This window comes from Oncorhynchus masou, chromosome 1 (genome assembly GCF_036934945.1).
Source record: "Oncorhynchus masou masou isolate Uvic2021 chromosome 1, UVic_Omas_1.1, whole genome shotgun sequence".
In the NCBI taxonomy this organism is placed as follows: Eukaryota; Metazoa; Chordata; class Actinopteri; order Salmoniformes; family Salmonidae; genus Oncorhynchus; species Oncorhynchus masou.
Window position 1 is genome coordinate 5,587,157 of NC_088212.1, and position 12,709 is coordinate 5,599,865.

Sequence of the window (12,709 nt, forward strand, 5' to 3'; positions counted from 1 at the left end):
AGGACTGTTTCCAAGATACTGTTTCCAAGATACTATTTCCAAGATACTGTTTCCAAGATACTGTTTCCAAGGACTGTTTCCAAGATACTGTTTCCAAGGACTGTTTCCAAGATACTGTTTCCAAGTACTGTTTCCAAGGACAGTTTCCAAGGACTGTTTCCAAGATACTGTTTCCAAGATACTGTTTCCAAGGACTGTTTCCAAGATACTGTTTCCAAGGACAGTTTCCAAGGACTGTTTCCAAGATACTGTTTCCAAGATACTGTTTCCAAGATACTGTTTCCAAGGACAGTTTCCAAGGACTGTTTCCAAGATACTGTTTCCAAGATACTGTTTCCAAGATACTGTTTCCAAGATACTGTTTCCAAGGACTGTTTCCAATGACTGTTTCCAAGGACTGTTTCCAAGATACTGTTTCCAAGATACTGTTTCCAAGGACTGTTTCCAAGGACTGTTTCCAAGGACTGTTTCCAAGATACTGTTTCCAAGGACTGTTTCCAAGGACAGTTTCCAAGGACTGTTTCCAAGATACTGGTTCCAAGATACTGGTTCCAAGATACTGTTTCCAAGGACTGTTTCCAAGATACTGTTTCCAAGGACTGTTTCCAAGATACTGTTTCCAAGATACTGTTTCCAAGGACTGTTTCCAAGGACTGTTTCCAAGGACTGTTTCCAAGATACTGTTTCCAAGATACTGTTTCCAAGATACTGTTTCCAAGGACTGTTTCCAAGATACTGTTTCCAAGGACTGTTTCCAAGATACTGTTTCCAAGGACTGTTTCCAAGATACTGTTTCCAAGATACTGTTTCCAAGATACTGTTTCCAAGGACTGTTTCCAAGATACTGTTTCCAAGGACTGTTTCCAAGATACTGTTTCCAAGATACTGTTTCCAAGGACTGTTTCCAAGATACTGTTTCCAAGGACTGTTTCCAAGGACAGTTTCCAAGGACTGTTTCCAAGATACCATTTCCAAGGACTGTTTCCAAGATACTGTTTCCAAGGACTGTTTCCAAGGACAGTTTCCAAGGACTGTTTCCAAGATACAGCTTCCAAGGACTGTTTCCAAGGACTGTTTCCAAGATACTGTTTCCAAGATACTGTTTCCAAGATACTGTTTCCAAGGACTGTTTCCAAGGACTGTTTCCAAGATACTGTTTCCAAGATACTGTTTCCAAGATACTGTTTCCAAGATACTGTTTCCAAGGACTGTTTCCAAGATACTGTTTCCAAGATACTGTTTCCAAGATACTGTTTCCAAGGACTGTTTCCAAGGACTGTTTCCAAGATACTGTTTCCAAGATACTGTTTCCAAGATACTGTTTCCAAGATACAGTTTCCAAGGACAGTTTCCAAGGATTGTTTCCAAGATACTGTTTCCAAGGACTGTTTCCAAGATACTGTTTCCAAGGACTGTTTCCAAGATACTGTTTCCAAGGACTGTTTCCAAGGACAGTTTCCAAGGATTGTTTCCAAGATACTGTTTCCAAGGACTGTTTCCAAGATACTGTTTCCAAGGACTGTTTCCAAGATACTGTTTAATGGGAACATGACATGCACACATACTAGTACTATCATTAAGGTTGTATGGTTCAGTCCTGAATCAGCTGATTTAAAAAATAATACATACGTTTTCTCGTCCCTTTTTCATTTAGACCTGCAGGTGAAGGTGATTCCAACCACAATGACAGAGAAGATACTGACCTGTAGCACCACCTGCCTTCTGAGTGACAACCCCAACCCCAACCCCAACACACCCCAACACACATATATATATATATATATATATTATACATGTTCTATATGAGTAGTGGTCCCAGGGTGGCAACACATATATATATAGATATATTATACATGTTCTATATGAGTAGTGGTCCCAGGGTGGCAACACATATATATACATATATATTATACATGTTCTATATGAGTAGTGGTCCCAGGGTGGCAACACATATATATATATATATACATATATTATACATGTTCTTTATGAGTAGTGGTCCCAGGGTGGCAACACACACATATATATATATATTATACATGTTGTATATGAGTAGTGGTCCCAGGGTGGCAACACACACATATATATATATATTATAAATGTTCTTTATGAGTAGTGGTCCCAGGGTGGTAACACACATATATTATACATGTTCAATATGAGTAGTAATCCCAGGGTGGTAACACACATATATATATATATATATATATATATTTTTTTTATATATATATATATATATACATATATATTATACATGTTCTATATGAGTAGTGGTCTCAGGGTGGCAACACATATATATATACATATATATTATACATGTTCTTTATGAGTAGTGGTCCCAGGGTGGTAACACACACATATATATAGATATATATATATATACATTATACATGTTCTTTATGAGTCGTGATCCCAGGGTGGTAACACACATACATTCTACATGATTCCAGTGGGTCTTTCTCCATTCTGATTGGTTTATACTGTTCAATTCAACTTCACTCGTTTGAGGTCATTTCCACACTGCCACATAGGGCTGCACAATATGGGCAGACAATCTAAGCTTTATTTATAAATGTGGCAATTACGGTTTGACTTGTGATTTAGAGCGAAACACTTTGGTGAACTGTTGGAATCAAGGATATGTAATCAATGACTATTCTAATTCTATAGACAGAATATAATAATTTGTAATTATTTGTTATTTAACGAGGCAAGTCAGTTAAGAACAAATTCTTACTTGCCACTGGTCCAATTGCGCGCCGCCCTACGGGGACTCCCAATCACGGCCGGTTGTGATACAGCCTGGAATCAAACCAGGGTCTGTAATGATACCCCCTAGCACTGAGATGCAGTGCTGTAGACCTCTGCGGGCACTCTGGAGCCCCCCAATAGGGCGCGTTCAAGTGGGCACGTTGAAAACAGTGTTGTTTGACGTGACAACGAATGAAAACGCCAGGAGGAGTTATTGTGACAGGGTAGGAACATAAGTGTTTCCTGAACGAGAGCTGCCATGTTCACGGTCTTCCGGACAAATTGGGCTATTTTGAAAACGATGTCACGGGTGGAAAATATATTGGTTTTTTTTTAGCTACTTCTAAATTCCACCGCGACCACCATAGGGATTTATATATTTCAGTATGTTCACTGTTACCTGCTGCTGCTGACTATGATACTGAGTGAGTGAAGGAATGTTAGGGAGGCGGAGGGCCGGAGGTGTGTGTGTGTGTGTGTGTGTGTGTGTGTGTGTGAGTGTGAGTGTGTGTGTGTGTGTGTGTGTTGCAGCAAAGGTAGCCGAGTCACGGAACCAGAGCAGCACACGTGCACGTCGTGACAACTTTTTTTTGCCAGTTGTAGGTGAGCCATTTAGATTGATCATTATGGAGACCAGTGGCGATTTTAGCTGGTACATCTTGGTGGGGCAAGCCCACAAACTCCTAAGACCTACAAACAGCAGTCCCAACACCTTACCACTGCTACTCCGGGCCATCAGCAGATCCTTGTCTGGCAGTGAAACAGTTAATTCAGCCTCATTTACTGCCTTTAAGAAAGACATAGCTGATATGGCTGACTTACTGAATTAAACAAATTTGGTTTCTACTGACAATTGAGATGTACAAACTGTTAGGTTCTGCTATCTTGCTAGCTAAGATCAGTCCAATCAAAGCTACTGTAGATAAAACGTGATTTGCCGTCATTCTATCTGTGACCAATGACCACCCATCTTGGATGGACACTTCTAAAAGTAACTCTTCGGCAGCGCCCAAGGGGCTTGAATTTTTTAGGTCTACCCTTAGATTTGTCAGTGAAGTAGTGTCCCTATGAGTGACAGAAGACTGAGCCAATCATGGCGCAACTAGAGAACAGTATCCAATCATGGCGCAACTAGAGAACAGTATCCAATCGCAGCGCAGCTAGAGGACATTACCAACCCCTACGCTCATGTATTTTCCGCTGGCTGCCCCACCACAGAAAGCCCTGAGCTTGGCTGAAACACCTACATTTTGGAGCTGCCTTCCTCAAGAAAGCAAAAAAAACATGTTCGCAATGTGACTTTACTAACTCAAAGATTTATTTTATTTTATTTGACATTGTTTGCAAACTGATATGTGACACGTATTAATGCCAGGTAAAAATGTGGGGCTCAAAACAGGTGTGCCCTTAATGACGGGTCACCTGACCTGAATGACGGGTCACCTGACCTGAATGACGGGTCCCCTGACCTGAATGACGGGTCACCTGACCTGAATGACGGGTCACCTGACCTGAATGATGGGTCACCTGCACCTGAATGACGGGTCACCTGACCTGAATGACGGGTCACCTGACCTGAATGACGGGTCACCTGCCCTGAATGACGGGTCACCTGCCCTGAATGACGGGTCACCTGACCTGAATGACGGGTCACCTGACCTGAATGACGGGTCCCCTGACCTGAATGACGGGTCACCTGACCTGAATGACGGGTCACCTGACCTGAATGACGGGTCACCTGCCCTGAATGACGGGTCACCTGCACAGGGAGGGTTGGGAGCAGGCTGAGGCTGGAAGAATGCTGGGGATAGGTTAGAATGCTGGGGATAGGTTAGAATGCTGGGGATAGGGTAGAATGCTGGGGATAGGGTAGAATTCTGGAGATGGGGTAGAATGCTGGGGATAGGTTAGAATGCTGGGGATAGGGTAGAATTCTGGAGATGGGGTAGAATGCTGGGGATAGGTTAGAATGCTGGGGCTGGGGTAGAATACTGGGGATAGGGTAGAATGCTGGGGATAGGGTAGAATGCTGGGGATAGGGTAGGATGCTGGGGATAGGGTAGGATGCTGGGGATAAGGTAGAATGCTGGGGATAGGGTAGAATGCTGGGGATAGGGTAGAATGCTGGGGATAGGTTAGAATGCTGGGGATAGGGTAGAATGCTGGGGATAGGGTAGAATGCTGGGGATAGGGTAGAATGCTGGGGATAGGGTAGAATGCTGGGGATAGGGTAGAATGCTGGGGATAGGGTAGAATGCTGGGGATAGGGTAGAATGCTGGGGATAGGGTAGAATGCTGGAGCTGGGGTAGAATGCTGGGGATAGGGTAGAATGCTGGGGCTGGGGTAGAATGCTGGGGCTGGGGTAGAATGCTGGGGATAGGGTAGAATGCTGGGGCTGTGGTAGAATGCTGGGGCTGGGGTAGAATTCTGGGGATAGGGTAGAATGCTGGGGATAGGGTAGAATGCTGGGGATAGGGTAGAATGCTGGGGATAGGGTAGAATGCTGGGGATAGGGTAGAATGCTGGGGATAGGGTAGAATGCTGAGGATAGGGTAGAATGCTGGGGATAGGGTAGAATGCTGGAGCTGGGGTAGAATGCTGGAGCTGGGGTAGAATGCTGGGGATAGGGTAGAATGCTGAGGATAGGGTAGAATGCTGGGGATAGGGTAGAATGCTGGGGATAGGGTAGAATGCTGGAGCTGGGGTAGAATGCTGGAGCTGGGGTAGAATGCTGGGGATAGGGTAGAATGCTGGGGATAGGGTAGAATGCTGGGGATAGGGTAGAATGCTGGGGCTGGGGTAGAATGCTGGGGATAGGGTAGAATGCTGAGGATAGGGTAGAATGCTGGGGCTGGGGTAGAATGCTGGGGATAGGGTAGAATGCTGGGGCTGGGGTAGAATGCTGGGGATAGGGTAGAATGCTGAGGATAGGGTAGAATGCTGGGGCTGGGGTAGAATGCTGGGGATAGGGTAGAATGCTGGAGCTGGGGTAGAATGCTGGGGATAGGGTAGAATGCTGAGGATAGGGTAGAATGCTGGAGCTGGGGTAGAATACTGGGGTCGCTGTAGCAGGGAGGAGAGAGAGACAACACTATACACTCTGTTGATGTTCTGTGGTAGTCGCTGTAGCAGGGAGGAGAGAGAGACAACACTATACACTCTGTTGATGTTCTGTGGTAGTCGCTGTAGCAGGGAGGAGAGAGAGACAACACTATACACTCTGTTGATGTTCTGTGGTGCAGGAAGGAGAGAGAGAGACAACACTATACACTCTGTTGATGTTCTGTGGTAGTCACTGCAGCAGGAAGGAGAGAGAGAGAAAGACAACGGACCATGCGTCAGGACTACCTGGCATGATGACACCTTCCTGTCCCCAGTCCACCTGGCTGTGCTGCTGCTCCAGTTTCAACTGTTCTGCCTGTGATTATTATTATTTGACCATGATGGTCATTTATGAACATTTGAACATCTTGGCCATGTTCTGTTATAATCTCCACCCGGCACAGCCAGGATAGGACTGGCCACCCCTCATAGCCGGGTTCCTCTCTAGGTTTCTTCCTAGGTTCTGGCCTTTCTAGGGAGTTTTTCCTAGCCACCGTGCTTCTACACCTGCATTGCTTGCTTTTTGGGGTTTTAGGCTGGTTTTCTGTACAGCACTTTGAGATATCAGCTGATGTACGAAAGGCTTTATAAATACATTTGATTGATTGTGCTTTAAGAATCAGATAAACTCAGTGCATATAGTTGATTTGATTAAAACACATAGGACGTGTCTATATATAGAACAATACGCATTTTTTAATTCAGACCAGTCAATTGGTCGAAAAAATAGACGACTCTTGGTCGACCAAGTCAGTTTTTTAAATTTTTTTAGTCGGTGACAGCCCTAGACTCCAATCCATAGACTGTTCCTTCTGCTTCCGCACGGCAATCCGTGCGAGCAATACTGGTACATCGTCGGGCACCAACATCCTCCTGAACAGATTCTATCCCCAAGTCATACGACTGTTAAATAGATAACAAAATGGCTTCACAAACTATCTGAGTTGACGATTGCATCATTGCATCGGCCTCCAATGTAATTCCACTTTGACATTATGGGATATTGTGTGTAGGCCAGTGACATAAAATCTCAATTTAATCCATTTTAAATTCAGGCTGTAACACAATAACTTAACTAGCTTCTATCCTCAAGTCATAAGACTGCTAAATAGCTAGCAAGATGGCTTGTATCTTTCTTTTTGCACTGTCTCTATGCACACTGACAGGACTCTACACACTGACAGGACTCTACACACTGACACTGACAGGACTCTACACACTGACAGGACTCTACACACTGACAGGACTCTGACAGGACTCTACACACTGACAGGACTCTACACACTGACAGGACTCTGACAGGACTCTACACACTGACAGGACTCTACACACTGACAGGACTCTACACACTGACAGGACTCTACACACTGACAGGACTCTACACACTGACTCTACACTCTGACAGGACTCTACACTCTGACAGGACTCTACACACTGACAGGACTCTACACACTGACAGGACTCTACACACTGACAGGACTCTACACACTGACAGGACTCTACACACTGACAGGACTCTACACACTGACACTGACAGGACTCTACACTCTGGCAGGACTCTACACACTGACAGGACTCTACACACTGACACTGACAGGACTCTACACACTGACAGGACTCTACACACTGACAGGACTCTACACACTGACAGGACTCTACACACTGACAGGACTCTACACACTGACACTGACAGGACTCTACACACTGACAGGACTCTACACACTGACAGGGCCCTACACACTGACAGGACTCTACACACTGACAGGACTCTACACACTGACAGGACTCTACACACTGACATGACTCTACACACTGACAGGACTCTACACACTGACAGGACTCTACACACTGACAGGACCCTACACACTGACAGGACTCTACACCCTGACAGGACTCTACACACTGACAGGACTCTACACACTGACAGGACTCTACACCCTGACACTGACAGGACTCTACACACTGATAGGACCCTACACACTGACACTGACAGGACTCTGCACACTGACAGGACCCTACACTCTGACAGGACCCTACACACTGACAGGACTCTACACACTGACAGGACTCTACACACTGACAGGACTCTACACCCTGACAGGACTCTACACACTGACAGGACTCTACACACTGACAGGACTCTACACACTGACAGGACTCTACACTCTGACAGGACTCTACACTCTGACAGGACTCTACACCCTGACAGGACTCTACACACTGACAGGACTCTACACACTGACAGGACACTGACAGGACTCTACACACTGACAGGACTCTACACACTGACAGGACTCTACACACTGACAGGACTCTACACACTGACAGGTCTCTACACACTGACAGGACTCTACACTCTGACAGGACTCTACCCACTGACAGGACTCTACACACTGACAGGACTCTACACACTGACAGGACTCTACACACTGACAGGACTCTACACACTGACAGGACTCTACACACTGACAGGACACTGACAGGACTCTACACACTGACAGGACTCTACACACTGACAGGACTCTACACACTGACAGGACTCTACACACTGACAGGTCTCTACACACTGACAGGACTCTACACTCTGACAGGACTCTACCCACTGACAGGACTCTACACGCTGACAGGACTCTACACCCTGACAGGACTCTACACACTGACAGGACTCGACACACTGACAGGACTCTGACAGGACTCTACACACTGACAGGACTCTACACACTGACAGGACTCTGACAGGGCTCTACACACTGACAGGACTCTACACACTGACAGGACTCTGACAGGACTCTACACTCTGACAGGACTCTACACCCTGACAGGACTCTACACACTGACAGGACTCTACACACTGACAGGACACTGACAGGACTCTACACACTGACAGGACTCTACACACTGACAGGACTCTACACACTGACAGGACTCTACACACTGACAGGACTCTACACACTGACAGGTCTCTACACACTGACAGGACTCTACACTCTGACAGGACTCTACCCACTGACAGGACTCTACACACTGACAGGACTCTACACACTGACAGGACTCTACACACTGACAGGACTCTACACACTGACAGGACTCTACACACTGACAGGACACTGACAGGACTCTACACACTGACAGGACTCTACACACTGACAGGACTCTACACACTGACAGGACTCTACACACTGACAGGTCTCTACACACTGACAGGACTCTACACTCTGACAGGACTCTACCCACTGACAGGACTCTACACGCTGACAGGACTCTACACTCTGACAGGACTCTACACTCTGACAGGACTCTACACCCTGACAGGACTCTACACACTGACAGGACTCGACACACTGACAGGACTCTGACAGGACTCTACACACTGACAGGACTCTACACACTGACAGGACTCTGACAGGGCTCTACACACTGACAGGACTCTACACACTGACAGGACTCTGACAGGACTCTACACTCTGACAGGACTCTACACACTGACAGGACTCTACACACTGACAGGACTCTGACAGGACTCTACACTCTGACAGGACTCTACACTCTGACAGGACTCTACACACTGACAGGGCTCTACACACTGACAGGACTCTACACTCTGACAGGACTCTACACTCTGACAGGACTCTACACACTGACAGGGCTCTACACACTGACAGGACTCTACACTCTGACAGGACTCTACACACTGACAGGACTCTACACACTGACAGGACTCTGACAGGACTCTACACACTGACAGGACTCGACACACTCTGACACTCCAACACACCCAAAATCCATAGGTAAGGCTATACATTATATTATACGTGTGACCAGAATGCAACTCTTTAATCTAGACATACATAATTTCATTTACGATTTCAACAGATTTTTTTGAGCGTGAAATTAACTAATTATTTTTCTTTTGTTGAATGTATATAACAACATTCCAATCTTGTTTAGCATTCTCCAGTCTAATTGTGGCATGATTCCGCCATTTTCATCCGTTTGCACCAGTTTCATTTGGGGACATTTATTTAGCACACACACCCCACACACACACACACACACACACACACACACACACACACACACACACACACACACACACACACACGGTCAGGCTGAAGCCATGCTGTTAGTGCTACTGTCATGTGCCCCTTCAGATACACATCACGGTAGGTAAGATGCATGAAACCCCATGAGAATCGCAGAATGGTGAACTTAACTAAACGATGGAGAGTTTTGACTGTGTGATATTTGATTGCTTCTTGTGTAAATATTTTCTGTCTGAATTTTAATGATTTGTAATGCACTCAATATCCACATGGGGGCAGTATGATCAAGACACAATCAAACGTATCTGATTTATACAACACATTTTCCAAAAAGTAGTAGCATTAGTCACGTAATACACAGAAATAAACAAATGGCACATTGGATTCCTAATTTTAAAAATAAGTGGTGCTTTTCTTTCCGAGGAGACAAAGTTAAATAAATTATTTCCAAAAACGTTACATACAAATCTGTGTAGTATATACAAAACTGTGTTTGTGTGCGGGTTTATCTTTCATCAGTTCCGTGATGATTGTCAACGTGTTTTACAGTATCGCAACCCCAAAGAGCAAGCAGGAGCACACAGTTGCCAGAAAAAAAACCTCCCTAGAAAGAAGAATCGTATTTTGGTTGAACCCGAGTTATGTAAAGTGTAGCCTACAAATGTCCATAATCTAGTTTTGTGTGTGATTGATTGCTTGAAAATGGTATATAGTGTTTGTCCTTTCGTCTCTTCCTGTTACTTGTTATTAACCTACGCTGTGTCTTGCTGCATGTGTCATGTTCCAATTCTACAATAGAAGCGCCCTCGCAGGAACATAAATATTTAATTGATCAACCTCTGAACTGAACTGAAGTTTGGAACTAACTCCATTCCAAAGAAAAAAAAGATTTGTAGAAAGGTGCATTTTCTTTGTTGGCCACTTGAGTGCGATAGAGTTTAACTTGTTAGATGTCTATTCCTTTTTAAGCGCAGGTAACCACATAGCAGAATAACAACTCTGTTAAAGTAGTCTGCCAGAAGAAACTACACAGACAGCTAAACATGTCAAAATAAAATACCACCCGATATCTTCTTCTCATGGATACCTTGAAACATGTTGTTCCTGCAAACGTTCGTAACTTCATTATTATACATTGCGCAAAAAAACGTATTCATGGTTGAAGTTGTCTTCCCTTAAGAAAAAAAAGATTGCAGTATAACTGCAGTACACTGTAGTATAACTGCAGCCAGAGTGCAGTATAACTGCAGTACACTGTAGTATAACTGTAGCCAGAGTGCGGTATAACTACAGTACACTGTAGTATAACTGTAGCCAGAGTGCAGTATAACTGCAGTACACTGTAGTATAACTGTAGCCAGAGTGCAGTATAACTGCAGTACACTGTAGTATAACTGTAGCCAGAGTGCGGTATAACTGCAGTACACTGTAGTATAACTGCAGCCAGAGTGCAGTATAATTGCAGTACACTGTAGTATAACTGCAGCCAGAGTGCAGTATAACTGCAGTACACTGTAGTATAACTGTAGCCAGAGTGCGGTATAACTGCAGTACACTGTAGTATAACTGCAGCCAGAGTGCGGTATAACTGCAGTACACTGTAGTATAACTGCAGCCAGAGTGCAGTATAACTGCAGTACACTGTAGTATAACTGTAGCCAGAGTGCGGTATAACTACAGTACACTGTAGTATAACTGTAGCCAGAGTGCAGTATAACTCCAGTACACTGTACTATAACTGTAGCCAGAGTGCAGTATAACTGTAGCCAGAGTGCAGTATAACTGCAGTGCACTGTAGTATAACTGTAGTATAACTGTAGCCAGAGTGCAGTATAACTGCAGTACACTGTAGTATAACTGTAGCCAGAGTGCAGTATAACTGTAGTTAGAGTGCAGTATAACTGCAGTACACTGTAGTATAACTGTAGTATAACTGTAGCCAGGGTGCAGTATAACTGCAGTACACTGTAGTATAACTGTAGTATAACTGTAGCCAGGGTGCAGTATAACTGCAGTATACTGTAGTATAACTGTAGCCAGAGTGCAGTATAACTGCAGTACACTGTAGTATAACTGTAGCCAGAGTGCAGTATAACTGTAGCCAGAGTGCAGTATAACTGCAGTGCACTGTAGTATAACTGTAGTATAACTGTAGCCAGAGTGCAGTATAACTGCAGTATACTGTAGTATAACTGTAGCCAGAGTGCAGTATAACTGTAGTTAGAGTGCAGTATAACTGTAGTATAACTGTAGTATAACTGCAGCCAGAGTGCAGTATAACTGCAGTACACTGTAGTATAACTGTAGCCAGAGTGCAGTATAACTGCAGTACACTGTAGTATAACTGTAGTATAACTGTAGCCAGGGTGCAGTATAACTGCAGTATACTGTAGTATAACTGTAGCCAGAGTGCAGTATAACTGCAGTATACTGTAGTATAACTGTAGCCAGAGTGCAGTATAACTGCAGTATACTGTAGTATAACTGTAGCCAGAGTGCAGTATAACTGCAGTATACTGTAGTATACCTGCAGTATACTGCAGTAGGGTGCAAATACTGCGTCCAAAATAACTGTTTAAAAAAAAATGTAATCTATCGTCAGGGTGAAGAACACAGGACTAACTACACTTCCCTGAGGAATGCCATTGATCAAATCACATTGACAATTCTGACCCCACCATCATCTGTATGACTCGATCTAAACAGGAAGTCCATGGCCCAGTTATAGAGTCGTCCCCCAAAGCCCTCAAAACCCAAAGCCCGATGCACTCAACTTGATCAACAAAACTTTTCCCTCCACATGGTATCGTAA